At 41.6% G+C, this 11,782-nt stretch overlaps 1 protein-coding gene across 2 annotated transcripts in view; it reads left to right on the top strand.

Annotated features, from left to right (window-relative positions):
- Positions 1-7,162: 7,162 nt before the first annotated feature.
- Positions 7,163-11,782, top strand: part of LOC126401302 (uncharacterized) — a 95,753-nt gene continuing 91,133 nt past the window's right edge. For both annotated transcript variants that reach the window (XR_007571060.1, XM_050062474.1), the window contains exon 1: positions 7,163-7,414. The gene's annotated coding sequence lies outside the window, so the exon portion shown is untranslated. The remainder of the gene's footprint in view (positions 7,415-11,782) is intronic.

Below are 11,782 nucleotides of genomic sequence, written 5' to 3'. Positions count from 1 at the left end.
CAAAAGACATTTGACACCGACTTAATCCATAATCTCAATGCTCAGGTTTGCTTGCATGTTGGCAGGTGGTGCCAAGTAGGTTGGAGTCTTTTGTGTTGGTGCTCCAGGGGCAAAGTATATTGGTAGTTTATTTCCAAAGGCGTTCAGCGCGATACTGTGTTGCTGAGTGACTTGAGTCCGAGCAAGAATGAGGTTCGTCAGACTGATCGGATCACTGTGTCGGCTCAGGGCTTCAGCAGAGAGGGAAACATCAAAGATCCAACATTTTACAAATGATTCGGATATAGTCGTCAAGATGTGGTGAGACGATATAAGGAACGATCTGTTGCTTATTGGTCTGTGTGTGTTGGCTCACAGCCTGTTAGATTAAACATCACACTGTTACTGGTAATACTTTAACCTTTATAGTTTTCTGCCTTTCTATGCTTTCCTTTTCTTACATTTTTCTACTTCCTCATAGCGTACATGGAACCTTTCTCTGCTTCGCTGGGGCTCCAGTGATTTCTCTGTGTGTTATACTGGTGACTATTATTTTAAATCTATTCATTGTCAGTGTTCATCAAAGTAACACATGAAGTCTTAGAAGGCATTAGCTCAAGAGAATAAGAAAAGAAACTTGGAAGGTACTGGCAATTTATTCATTTTTATTTATTGGGGTTATTTGACTGAAATATGCCAAATCTGTCTTTTATCTTGACAACTCTGTTTATTTATTATCCACTGGTGTCGTTGTGCATGTGTCTTTTGGGACAAGGTGGAACACACCCTATTTTGTGAAGAATTTGAGGAGTGACTCAGTTCACTTTTAAGGAAACAAAAATTGATATTCCCTCCCCACCTCCCTTCTTTCCACCCTTCTGAAATTTCATGAATGCCAGGTGAAACTTGTTACACACAACCCAGTTCTTGGCTTTCTTGTTTTATTAACACAGATGTATCATTTACCAGCAGAAGGCATTTTATACTGGGCATCAACCCCATCTGGATTTTCGCAGTTGGAAAATTAAGAGGACACAGTGGAGTAATCTTTTAGTGAATGAAATCAAGCAAACTGTAAAAGTGAGAGGAACAAAAACAGAATTTTGAGTGGAAATTAAGCCCTAGGTTTAGAGAGTAGGTCCTACACATGCTGACTTCAGAAACAAGGGGAGAAAGAAGTTGAATCCGAGCTGGAACCAAGTGTTAAAATGCTCATTAGAGTGGCCCTCAGTTGTTACTGATTGTAATAATAATCTTTATCAATAAAGCGCTTCTCAACAGAGATACAAAGTGCTTTACGTGTCGGTAATTAAAACAGACAACAGACACGTGAAAACAACAACTTTTAACAGAACTGATAAAAACACTTTAGTGTATAAAACCTGAGGAAATAAAAGACAGTCTAAATGAACTTAAAACTCAAGTAAAATCAGGAAAGGCTGTCCGATAAAAGTATGTTTTAAGAGGGGACTTAAAACAGATAACTACCTTGGCTGACCTGATTTCCTCAGACAGACTGTTCCAGAGCCCCGGGGCCCTGACAGCACTCTGTCCCCTTTAGTTTTCATCCAGGCTTCTGCCCGAGGACCTCAAAGTACTTCCTGGTGTCTACGGCACTAAGAGGTCAGAGATATAGCTGGGAGAGAGACCACGAAGAGCCTTAAAAGTAATCAGTAATCTTAAAATCTATTCTAAAACAAAATGGGAGCCAGTGTAAAGAAGCTGAAACTGGAGCGATGTGATCACGTCTCTGGTTCTGGTTAAAATCCTGGCAACTGAGTTCTGAACAGTCTGGAGCTGATTAGGAGGGGGCAGACTCTACACCAGCCACAATATTAAAACCACTGACCGGTCAAGTGAAAAGCATTGATCATTGTTACAGTGCAGTGTTGTGGTGGAACCTTGAGTCCTGGCATTCATGTGGATGCCACTTACACCACCCACCCAAATATTATTGCAGACCACTACACCGCTGCATGGTAATGACACTCCCTGATGGTAGCCAGAGGAATGCGACAAAGAGCTCAAGGCATCGACCTGGCATTCAGATTCACCAGATCCCAATCAGATTAAGCATCTGGGGATGTCACGATACCCCAGAGTCCTGCACGACACAAGTCCCTTTTGCCCATACCTGTAAAGCTCAGTACCAACACCAACCCGTTACCTGTCATTATGTCGAAGTCAAAGCTGCACCTGCCCACACCTGTTAATACAAGTCCAGCGACCTGACCTGCACCTGTGACCTAACACACACGGGCTACAGTCACTCACAAATCTCTTTTGCCGGCTGCGCTCGATGCTGGTATGGCAAAAATATTTTGCGCAGTCACTGCCAGGTTGGGAAACATTTCAGCATGCTCTTTCCACCACCATAAAACCTCAAAATGATCCTGCTTGGGTGTCTTGTGCTCGATGTAGGCTGCCACCTCATCCACAGGCTGCAAAGTTTCATCACTGGAGTCCTCCACGTCGGTGACGAATGTGACGATGGGGTCTAAGGTTCATCTTGTGTTATTGACTTTCAAAATAAAAGGAATTGCGGATTGATAAAAGTGATTCTGGTTGCAGGACTCTGCCCTACGGTGAAGTCTGATCCATGGCGGGGCCACCACCAAGGCTGTGGTGTCTGGCATTGCGGTGGTGGCGGTTCACATGAGTCCTGTGGGTTGCGAGGTGGAGTACCAGCACGTTCCCCGGATGTTTCTCAGGCCATTCCTGGGCAGTTTTTCCGGTGTGCCATGGTACATTGTCCTGCTTGGGGGCCACTGACACTAGGGAGTGTTGTTGCCATGAGTGTACTTGATCTGCAGCAGTGTCTGTCAGTGGTTTTTATGTTGTGGCTGGTCGGTGTATTTCCTGGTAATTCTCGTAAAGAAGATGCTCCAATTGATAGGTAGGTGGTTACTGGGTTAGTGCATTATAATGCAGCGGCTTATGTGGCATGATAACCAAAGTAATTTATTATTTGTGTGTGACACACATTTATATAACAAGAAAATAACACTTCCCCCTTTGTTGTTGTCTGACTTCATTCTGTCACCACACATGACTGAAACCACTCCTACGCCCTCGATAAGACAAACTTGGCTGCAGTCTGTGTGTCACTGATTGATGCATGAAAGAAGAAGTTCAGAAATATGAAAACCATCAGAACTGTCACCTTCTCTATCCCGCCCTAGAAAAAACACAATACATACAGCCTGCAGGTTTTGACTCTAATTGTTAATGCAGCTGTAAAGAAGACAAACTTCTCTGAATGTATTTTAACTGATTTATCTCGTTGTAGCTGTTACAGGAAACGTGTGCCCTTGTGAGTTCACGGGTTGCCAAGCAAAGAGCAACATGCAGTGAAGTAGGCTAATACCACATAACATTAATGAGCTTATAATGCCTTTAATGGTGCGTTGCTTTGTATGACATGCTCTAGACTATTAGTGCTTAATGATGAATAGGGTCATTTGCTCCGTGTGTGTGTGTGTGTGTGTGTGTGTGTGTGTGTGTGTGTGTGTGTGTGTGAGAGCAGCTGTAGGCTACATAGTGTTACACCTTAAGACAAGTTAGAGACCACTTACTTGTTTTCTTAACGTGTTTTTATTTTCTATGTGTGTTTGACTTCTTTCTATTTCACTGTGAGGCAGTTTCATGAAATTGTTCACGCGGTTGGTCACACCCAGCGCTGAGTTTAATAAACACTGACTTTAAAACAGAAATACAATGTTGGAGAAGCTGAGAAAGGAGCAGATAGAGGGGAAGAGAGGGTGAAGTGGCAGCAGAAATCAAATCAAATAAACGGGTTCAGACATTAGCCTAACCCTCTAATAGGGGCAGGCAACAACAGAAAATTTGGTTTCGATCAGATAACCAAATAAACATGGCCAGAAACAGCTTAAGTACTTTTATTGAGGAGACAGTGGCGCCCACAGAATTTTTTCGTAGATGGGGTCAATGAAAATGTTGTGAATTAATGATACTCGTTATCTGGAGAGGTTGGAAAAAGATACGTTTCTTCCCTGTTCCAAAACCAAAATCAAACCCTGAAAAGTGTAGGGTTAGCTAGCTAGCTACTGAAGATATAGCCTACTGAATGTATACACATGCTGCTTTTGCTTTTTAATGATTATAACAGTGAAACAAAGACCGACCTTGCTGTACAGGAACCAGGGAAGGGAAGCAGGGAAACTTTGCTGATATTTAACCAGCTCTGTGTCATCACAGTGCGCAGATGAATGATGTTTGACTTCTCACTGCTCATCCGGTGGCGGAGGTCCGGGTGCTTGCAGCGGCAGGGGGCAAAGCCAAACACTGTTCATCTGCACACACTGTGATGCCACACAGCTGGTTCAATATCAGCAAAGTTNAACAAAGACCGACCTTGCTGTACAGGAACCAGGGAAGGGAAGCAGGGAAACTTTGCTGATATTTAAGCAAAGTTTCCCTTTATATTCATTGTCTTGTGTGGTGATCAGCAGTGATGTGGTGGTTCACTTTTACACTGATCTGTAGCCTATAGTTCGGCTTTAGCTTCTAACTATCTTTGTCTTTTTAACTTGCTGTAACCAGTTTGACATCCTGGATATATCCTTCAAACACTAATCTCTCAAGACAGATTTTGAATCTGTCGGCAGCCCTGTGTGAAAGACAACTACAGGGGGGTGGGGAGGTTGGGGGGGCTTTGAGGTTGAATGATGCTGCGCTTCAGCCAATCACAATGGAGGGGGCGGGGCCAAGATGTGCAGGTGTCCCCAGGAAATGTGTACCTACAGAAACAGCAAGCTCCGTGTCCATGGTGACCGCTCCACCCAAAATGGCATCAAAGGACGCTGTCTTGTCACGAAAAACATGGACAACAGCACAACTTACAAGCATTGTGCATCCACCAGCACACCTTCCACTCCTCATGACAGGAAAAAAAGGGCATTAGCGGCAGCGTTTTTATACTCCGAACCGGAGTTTTTATACACTGCCGGAAGTGGAGGGGGTGAGCAATCCCCGAGGCCCCTGCACTTCCATTAGTCGAAAAACTACCGGGCAGTGCCTCCAGAGGTAAAGGAAGAAACTTTTTTTTTTTTTTTACCAATGGATTTCCAGATTGTTCAAACACAGACTCTGTAGACTCAGACTCTCGGATTCGCTTTTTCCGAAATTGTGATAGTATTTTATCAGGGAGTGCAGGTGGTTGTAGCTTGACGGACCATCACAAAGGGGCAGGGCTTAGTGAAAGGTCAGTTGTAGAAGATAGGTAATGCCGGGCACACACTACACGATATCAGTCAGGTGAGTACTGCCATTAGCATGAAGCTAGCAAACAATGTTACTTCTTCATAATGGAGACGGATATAAAGTAATAAATTAAAAATGGGGTGGGACTTTTACGTACTGCAACTGCAGTATTCATTTGAAACAGGCTACGTCATAAACCGGCCATTTGCCTTGATACAGTTAACACATCGCGCTGTAATTTCAAACTCAACACTCTCTCGGCTGAGAGAATCCATTCATTTTCGAAAAAGGCTTTTATTGTGAAACATTTGCAAGAACTTGTTGTGGACGATTCATTGACTTGCATGTTTGCGTACAGTACTTCAAATGTAGCTCCTGCCATCTGGCGGCACTTTACGTTACTACGACAACATTTCGGCTGGCACATGAACAGACACAGTGACTGAAATAATAGTAATAATAGCCCCTTTTCCACCGCAGGAACTTTTCTAATTTACTGGAGATTTTGAAAAACCTCGGCACGTTTCCACCGAAATTACCTGGGTAAAAAACTTTCCCTCAACCCCAAACTTTCCCTGAAAAAAGTACCTAGTAGGGGGGTAGGACTTTTCAGATTACCCGAAATTCTTGAGGGGCGGGGCTGAGTGTTGAAGAACGCTGCTTTCGCACTTCTGTGTCTGTGTGTCTGCAGCTGCAAACTTTATTTCATTTCTACAATCTTCAGTTCGTTTGTGTTTTGATTGAGGATGGGTACCGAAACCCGGTACTAAGTTAGCCCCGGAGCTAAATTGTCAAAGATGGTAGTATTGATAAGTGCTAACAGTATTGGTTCTCCTCTGCGCTCTGTGCCGGCGCTGAATTCCTCCACATACACATACACACACATGCCAACGCGACATTTTGTAACCAGTGAACAGCCGAGCGGCCGCGGTGGAAAGGAAGTGAAGATAACTCGTAAGTTACTCGAGTTGACGGCAGATACACTCGTTATTGTAAGTGACATTAAACCTTAGCGAGTAAGAAGCCAATTCTTTATCAATACATGTGTTCAGCAAGCATGGACATGTTAACATGTAGACAGTGATATTCAATATGTTCCGTCCACAGTCTCTCATCTACCGACACTAACGTTATGTCTTACACAAGGACAGCACGCTAGTTCGGTTGATAGTGAATCGTTACTAATAAGCTCAAATGACAGCGGCCTGTATGTAGACTAACTTAGTTTGACTTATCTTAAAATACTTTTAAACGTAGCTGCTGGCTGAGACAAACAGCCCCAGCTCTCTACACCAGCGGAGCCAAATATAGGGCACACGCTGAATCAACTACGTCATCATGCTAATTTGAATACATTTCCTGGAACTTTGAGGTGCGGTGGAAACGCAAACTACACAGACTACACAGGAATTCTTTTACCCAGGTAAATAAATTCCTGGCAATAAAAGTTCTTGTAAATGTTGGTGGAAAAGGGGCTAATAATCAAAAATAGGAGAAGAATAGTCACGGCATGATTGACTCCACAATCGCCTAATCTGACGTAGTGACTGTCAGAATGGACAGAAATGTTGTGTAGTGTGAACCAGGCATAAGTTCTAGAAAAAAAACTGTTTATTGGTAGCAGAGATGTGAAAAAAAATCTCAGTTTCATAACATTTAGCCAGAACTAAAATTTGTCAGGTTGTGCCCATGTTGTGCCCCACTCTGCCCTATTTTGGGTCCTTGAAAGGTCATGGAGAAGTTTTGAAATTTTGTCCATGGAAATGTGTGGAGACTCTGTAACTGTGTGTGTGTGTGTGTGTGTGTGTGTGTGTGTGTGTGTGTGTGTCAGGGGAGCTTTGGTTTCTTTCCTCTGTGACTGCAGTTAGGTGTCAGACAGACACTACTGAGGGCGCGTGTGTTGTTCGAATGCACGCGACACCTCAGCAGCAGCAGCAGCAGCAGCGGAAAGGCACAGAGTTGTACTAGATATGTTCCCGACAGTTGAACGTTGTTTACACAGACAGTTTTACTCCGGAAATATTAAAAGGTGAACCATAGAGGAGAGAAACTGTTGCCTTATTTCGGTATCGATCTGCCTGACGCTGGAATCGGTCAGTAAACGTAGCATCTGCGGTCGGCTACTTTGGGATCGATCCGCCCACCTCTACCTTCTCCGGGGGTCTTCAACCGCTAACCGTCCTACAGCGGGAGAGCTACACTTCAGCTCCCAGTGAGTTACTTTATGTTTAACAGTGTCTTTATATTAACATTATAACTAACAGAACTGATTTGTAAGTGTGGTAATTGAAGTATAAAGTGAAGATCTATTTTAGTACTCGGAGTATCTTCTCGACTAACGGTAAAAAATTGATAATATTCCACAGCGTTCATGTCATGCACTCAATACAGCCTGTATAACACTGGTCCTAAAATATCACGAGACTGTCATATTATAACATGTAGAGTGCAGCTTTACTAACATTATACACTGTTTGTGTATTAAGTTCGGTTGGTACTCTGTTAACAGCTCATCCCAGCAGCATTTGTACTGGACCTGGAGTTTATACTACTACATAATGTTAACCCTTTGTATTGTAGGCTTAAAGGAAGTATTCAAATCATTTGCTGGAGCAAAAATAAGCATTGCCACATTAGAAAAATGGGCTACTCCTAACAGGCAAAAGTCAAGCAAAATATCATGTAAATTAATAGTGTTCGTGACAAGATGTACCCTGAAGGATCAAAAGTTCAGTTATTCATAATGCAGAGTGGCTGCTGTCAGTGTGATGCTGCCATTATTATTAATGTGTTAGTTTGTAAGTGTTGTTCAGTCTTGTTTGATTTGACCTTGGCAATATTTCTGATTTGTCAGTGCTCTCCAAAAACATGATCAACTTGTCCATTCCCTCATTTTCTCACATCTAGACTACTGTAACTCCCTGTTTACTTGTCTAAACTGTGCATCTGTTAACCGTTTACAATTGGCACAGAATGCACCAGCACGGCTTCTCACATACTCCACGTATAGGGAACATATCACCCCAGTTCTGCCTGATTTACACTGGCTCCCCATTCAGTACAGAATTCAGTTTAATGTGCTATTAATAACTTTAATATCCATACACAGTCTGGCTCCGCCTTACATTTCAGAGCTCCCAACCCCCTGCTCCAGGGTCCCTCAGATCAGAGAACCAGCTGTCGTTAAAAGTCCCACAGTCCAGACTTATAACAAAGGGCGATCATGCTTTTACTATTTTAGCACCAAAGCTATTGAAATAAACTCCCCCTTAATATCAAATCAGCTGAGTCAGATCCTCAGTTTAAAACGTTGTTAAACCCCCCCTGCATAGACTGGCATTTATATAACATTGTATGGATTTGAAGGTGTGTCTGTGTGCTTATGTACATATGTGAAGCCTTTATGTGTATGTATGCGTATAGACTTGTATGTATGGATGCATGTATGTAAGAGTATATATGTGTTTGTATGGTCGTATGTGAATAAGTTTATGTATATATTATATTTTATATATATGTTTAATTCCTAAATTTTCTGTGGCTGATGTTCTTTTACTTCATTGTTTTTCATATGGTACGGTACTGTAACGCACTTTGTAACTCTGGTTTAGAAAAGCACGATAGAAATAAGGTTTATTATTATTTTAAAAGCAGTGGTTCCCTAACTTGTGGGTCACAGTCCAAAAGTGGGTCATGGGTCCATTCTGAATGGACCACAAAAAAAAACCAAAAAAAAACACCTATTTTTCCTGTTTTAACGAAGCATTTCGCCAACGCATTCCCCACCCCCAGAACAATGCCGCTAGGTTCAGAGGCCAGATGCGGGCGGCTACCTAGCGTGCTGTCGGCGAGAGCAGTTAGCGAAGTCATCTAGCAGAAGAGCTAGCAATATCTTTCTGCAAAGACATTGACTTGACTGTCACTGTACCAACTGAACTGAGACGAGTTGAGTAGTGTGCTATTGAAAGAGCTGATATATAGGCGCGAAATGGGCTATGGAAATGAGCGCAAAATTCGAAAATATAGATTAATTATCAACCGCACAGAAATCAACCTATGATCAACAATCACTTTTAATAGTGGCAAACAAAGCTTATGCTTATTTTTCTTTTGCATAAATAAATGAGATATTGTTTGTTTACAACTGCTTATTGCAATTTATTTCCTACTTCCGGCACCGTAACGCTCCATTTCTCCCATGTTGTCAACGCCCGAGTAGGAAAAATCCAACGCTTCCACGGTCCAATGGTCAACAGAACCGCTGCCGTTCTGCGCGCTAGTCCGTTACTATCCGTCATTTTCACCTCCATTGGAATGAATGACTTCCAGTCAGCGTCAATCCGTCAATGCATTTGGTTGTGCACCTAGCTTAAGTATAGTGCATTTCGAGCACAGAAGTTTCATTTTGAAGTGTTATTTCCTGCTGCAGAGCGTGTGAGGAACAGACAGCTACTTGACAGAGACAGCAAACTAGCTCTAAGACATGGCCAAACACAAGTATGATGCTGAATATATTAAACTGTGTGGACCTTGAACTGATGAGTAAGTAAGTAAGAAATCTGGATCCCATGGTTGAACCAGTTGGGAACCACTGATCTAGATTGTTTTAGTGTGAGTTGCAGTGTTGGAGATATCGGCTGTAGAGATGTTTGCCATTTAGTTCCATTATACTGGAGAGAAGACAGACATCTCTACAGCCGATATCTCCAACACTCTGCAACTCATACCAAAACAGTCTATAGTGGTTCCTAACTGGTCCAGCCATGGGATAATGCAAAACTGTGCTGTTCTAATCTCCATATGAGGCTGAGGTATAGAAGTTTTTATAATATTATTATTTATTTTGGGAAGCGTCCCCATGTGTTATCCAAGGCTTTGTCCTTACATGTAAACAGTATCTTTACACTGAGGCACATGTTGATTTTTTTATCAGTCAAATATGAGTCAGCGTGTATGCTTTCTAGTGTTTACACCTTAAGGACTGGTTGTTCTTTCTGCATGATAACATGGCGTTTACTTGTAGTTTATGTTCACACAGCTCATGGGTTCAGACATGAATAAGCTCCTTTGCAGCTGTAATGTTAAGATAAACTGTGCTTTCTTCAGAGGAGCAGTGTCAGTGCGCAAGTAGTTGTGAAAAGGCTTTAAAAAGGCAGTGTTCCAGGATTTTGTGTGTGTGGTATGTGTGTGTGTGTGTGGTGCGTGTGTGTGGATGTGTGGGTGGCTGTGATGCACTGTCTCAAGAGTATGTGTGAGTAATGTGGAAGAAAATCTGCATCATGATTTAACCTTTGATTTATTTCTTGTCACTGTGCCTCTGTTTATCCTCTCTCTGAACAATGATAAGCCTCTTGGGGAAATGAGAGCCCTCAGAAAAAGCCTTGAGCTTTGAAGTCAATTTTACAAATGTGGAATTACAACTTCTGTTTTTCGCCAAATGATGCCATGGGACCCAGACAGACTTTTCTGCATAGACCTACATTGTTTAGGAGACCTTTGTAAATCAGTGGAGAAAACTTTTTCTAAGGTCACAACCACTACAAAATGACTGATTTCACTGTTGGGAATTGGTCAGTTCGGTTTGATAACATTTCGAAAGTCTAGAAAACCCCTAGATGAATTTATTATTACCCCAGTGAAGATAGTGGAGGGCTAAACTGGAAGTTAACCACTTGGCTGGTGTAAGCAGGGTTCCTGCAGAGCCTTAAAGTCTTTAAAGGCATTGAATTTATTAATCTAAAAATAAAGCCTTCATTGGCATTAAAAAGTCTTAAATCAGTTTTTTCAGAAGTCTAAAAAATGCTAAGACATGGGACGTAGGATATTAGTCTTTTTCTTTTTCCGACGTTGCATTGTAAAATCTCCAAGTAATTGGTTATATCTATTTTAAATAATTTACCAAAAGCCTCCGACATTAACAAACAAATGACAAATGAACAAGCTTTTATCAAGGCAAACCAAATGGATACATTTATAATAGTATAATATATTCAAAGTTTTTTTTTCAGCATTTGAAGGAGATAGTCTAACTTGTTTACTTCACCAAAAAAGGTATGTTTTATATCAAAGTAAACATTTGAGCATTTGTCTCTAGCCCTGAGTCATTGATGTTGGTTCATGCCTAATTACCTCAGTTTTGGTTATTTTAAAAGTAAATTTAATTCTGAATTCAAATTTGCCTTAAGCTGTACATATCCTGGCAAGTCTCTAGTGTGCTTGCTTTATTGGCAGGTATAATGCAGGTGATCTGGGTAATTTCACACTGTGGAAATTGCACTTTTTTTGCTTCATGTGCCTCTAAGCAACGTTCACATGAATGAACGGTGCCTTGCCTCCCACGCTGCATCCAGTTTTCTTTATACGTCCATTTTTCTGAAGATCTGCTGTAGCCAGCGGATATCCAGGCTAAGACTTCCTCTTCCATGCACCAGCCATTTCAGATAATCTTTAAACAGATTTTTGCACATGAATGCAGATTTACACACACGCATATGTGTATATATATATATATATATATATATATATATATATATATATATATATATATATATATATATATATATATATATATATATATATA

This window comes from Epinephelus moara, chromosome 14 (assembly GCF_006386435.1).
Source record: "Epinephelus moara isolate mb chromosome 14, YSFRI_EMoa_1.0, whole genome shotgun sequence".
Lineage (NCBI taxonomy): Eukaryota > Metazoa > Chordata > Actinopteri > Perciformes > Serranidae > Epinephelus > Epinephelus moara.
The sequence above is the reverse complement of the archived record's forward strand: the minus strand, read 5'-3'. Positions and strand labels throughout refer to the sequence as shown.